Genomic DNA, 3,255 nt, shown 5'->3' on the forward strand with positions numbered 1-3,255 from the left:
TATTAGCCTAATAAGTGGAATTTCTCACAGTAGTCTAAAATATGTCACATCAGTTTAAAAAGTGGTTATAGAAAGTTTCATCCACTGAGTGATTATATTTTAGAAGTTATAGATTCATAGCCATTAAAATATTAGCAATATTTATAGCTAACTTCATAGTGCATTTTAGTGCTCTTCCCCCCAAATATGTATTCACGTGTTGTTTTTGGGGCTTTGGGAACATGTCTCTGGTGCAGCAACTCATCTCTACTACAGTGGAGCAAAAGCAGTCATTGACAATGGGTAAATGAATAAGGTGTGTCTGTGATGCAACAAAACTTTATTTACAAAAATAGGTAGAAGCCCAGATTTGTCCTGTTAGACATAGTTAACAATATTGCTCTGGAAGAAAGAAGAGTGTTATAAATAAGACGGGTGTTGCATAAAATAATTGAATTCAAAGAAATGAAATCGCAAGGCATTTCACAATTTTTCATACATTCATACTTAGGAAGCACTACCTAAAATAAAAATGTACATAGTTAAATATGATTAGATAATCATTTCTACCAAAGAAATAAAATGTCACATAAATTAATAAGAATGCTGTTTTTTTAAGTGTGGCTGGTAATCAGTTTCTAAACTGCTTTCTAATTCTGGTAGCAGTAAGATTTATATTGAAACTGTGTTCTATTTCTAAGAAATTTTTATCTTAAAACAGTTTTTCCAGTCCAGATCCACATTACAACTCACTTTAACTTAATTCAAGACATAGAGTACAAAGCTAAAAATCAAAAGTGCGTGTATGTGTGTGTGTGTGTGTATATCTCTTTCTTTTATGGCAAAGTTTAAAAAAAACCATTTGACCATCATAAAATTAGTGACATTTCCTTTTTTTCCCCAGATGATCTGCTTTATATTTCCATTTTATTTGGGTGTCAAGATTACAATACCTGATAGATAACCAGGTGTCTCCATAAAGTTAAGAGCAGCTCTAGCATAGCTGAATGCTACTTTACCTTGCACCTTGGTTTTCTGACTAGAATCAAAGAAGTTGATAACTTCTTTCTCACAAATAGAGTCCTGCTAAAATAGAGAAGATAAGCAAAATCTCACCATAACAGAAATCTCTTACTCACAACAGTGTTTTACCATACTAGAAGAACTCATATTAAGTTCTCCTTTTAAGGATTTGTGTATAAATATTAGGGTCTTCTAATTCTTGAAAAAAAATCAATAAGACCCATGTACATCTATGGGGAAATTATTGCAATACCTTGCTCTCATTAAACAATGCGTATGTTTCTAGTTTTCTAGAACCAGGAAACCCTGTCACTTAAAGTAACTCAAAACAATTTTTAAAGATGCCGGAAGAAAGGAAGATTTTGAAAAACAAATGTAAAGGAAATTTTTGTTGTTAAAGCTGCTTTAAGGCAATATACCAGAAATGTGTTGGCTTTTACAGTGCGGATTTATTAAGGCCATAAAAATGTCCAAATTAAGGCATCAGCAGGAGGACACCATCTCTGAAGAAGGCTGCTGGCATCTGGGACACCTTGTCACATGGGAAGGCACATGGCCAGCATCTGCTGGTCCTTCTCTCCTGGGTTTTGTTGCTTTCAACTTTTTTTTTTTTTTTTTTTTTTTTGATGTGGAATGCTTCACAAATTTGCATGCCATCCTTGAGCAGGGGTCATGCTAATCTTCTCTGTATCATTCCAATTTTAGGATATGTGCTGCCGAAGCGAGCACTGCTTTCAGCTTTTGACTTCACTGTCTCTCTCTCTCAACTTCTGTGGGTCCTTTACTTGCTTTTCGGGGGGTTTTCTCTCTAAGCTCTCCCTGCTATTTCTGTCTTTTATCCTCTCATAAAGACTCCAGTAAAAGGATAAAGACCCACCTTGAATGGGGTGGAGCACATTTCAAATTGAAATAACCTAACCTAAAGTTTCCATGTACAAAAGGTCTGCACCCACAGGAATCAATGAAAAGAAATGGCCTTTTCTGGGGTACATAACAGCTTCAAACAAGTGCAGAAACAGTCTAAAAAAATGAGAAAAGGAAACCAAAAGTTACGAGACTATAGCATAATGTTTACTAAACTAGTGTTTATATCTAGTAGAAAATGCTTGAAAGAAACTAGAAGACAAATTACAGAAGCGAGACTACCCTCTATCCAGTTTCCATTCATTATTTTTATTTTGTGTATTTCTAGCTCTTTTTCTATTTCTGTTTCTCCTCAGCTGAGCATTCCCACTGTGGACTCCAGTTTGTTCCAATTTTTGAGTCAGTTCTGATGAAAACAGGAAGTCTTCAGGCTCTTCCAAGAACTAATGCAATATGGCTGAATGTTAAAAAAATCCTTCCGGAAAGAGAGCTTCTAGTGAGTTACAGTGAGTTCTTGGGTTATCTATAATTTATCATCAAGGAAGTTAACTGGTCTGATAACAGAGTGCCTTCACCCAAATCACTTAGTTTTTATTTCCACATTGTAACCTCAAATAGGTATGCCTAGATATTTCTTTGGTATCCATTCTGGGTTTATGGACAGTTAACTTGTAAAATATACCAAATCCTCTAGAAAGGTTTAGACTACAAATATAAGGAGTGCTATCTACTCTGAGCCACAAAGCAGTGCTTAGGGCTCTCCCTTTATCAGGAAGCCTCTCAAAGGCCCTCTTGTAATTTCGCTGCTAGACCTCATTGAGCATCTCAGTGCATTACCTTAGTCTTCAGCGTTGGTTCTTTTTGGGGCTCATCACCGTGTATTTCTACAGCTGACCCCTGGTTTATGTCCTATATGTATTAACTAGCCCTAGATGAGGAAACAGCTTTAGTCTTGTTCTACTCTCCCTATTTTAGGTTCACCAACAGATTCTTAAATTCAACCAAGAGGGGCCTAGAAGAGAGAAGAGTGGCATACCTTGCAGAATCACACAAGGTGGAGCCTAGATTCTACTAAGCTGGTAGGAAGCAAAAGGCTACAGTGGACCTGGGTACTGTGGCTTTGTAGTGTTATAGGGGTGGCATTGAGTAAGAGTGGGAATTTGGGAATCTGTAATTGACTGTTGTGGTGCTAAAAACCCAGGTAGTATGCAACGATGAGAGGGAGAATCTGTTTATCTTGTATAAGCAGGTGTAAGGTGTGCTTACAAAGGGACCTAACAAGAGGGACTAAGACATCTAGGCATTGTGACAGTGTGAAAGCCCCTTATGCTGCCCACCGTAGGGTCAGAAATGCTGAGGCAGCATGAAGTATGAAAAGCCACTATTTTA

At 37.0% G+C, this 3,255-nt stretch overlaps 1 non-coding gene across 1 annotated transcript; it reads right to left on the bottom strand.

The window, feature by feature from the left end:
* Positions 1–1,624: 1,624 nt before the first annotated feature.
* On the bottom strand, positions 1,625–1,731 carry LOC143678443 (U6 spliceosomal RNA). Its single transcript, XR_013173252.1, has one exon. It is a non-coding gene; the product is annotated as a U6 spliceosomal RNA (small nuclear RNA).
* Positions 1,732–3,255: the final 1,524 nt, after the last annotated feature.

The sequence above is a fragment of the Tamandua tetradactyla genome, chromosome 3 (genome assembly GCF_023851605.1).
Source record: "Tamandua tetradactyla isolate mTamTet1 chromosome 3, mTamTet1.pri, whole genome shotgun sequence".
Taxonomy (NCBI): Eukaryota; Metazoa; Chordata; class Mammalia; order Pilosa; family Myrmecophagidae; genus Tamandua; species Tamandua tetradactyla.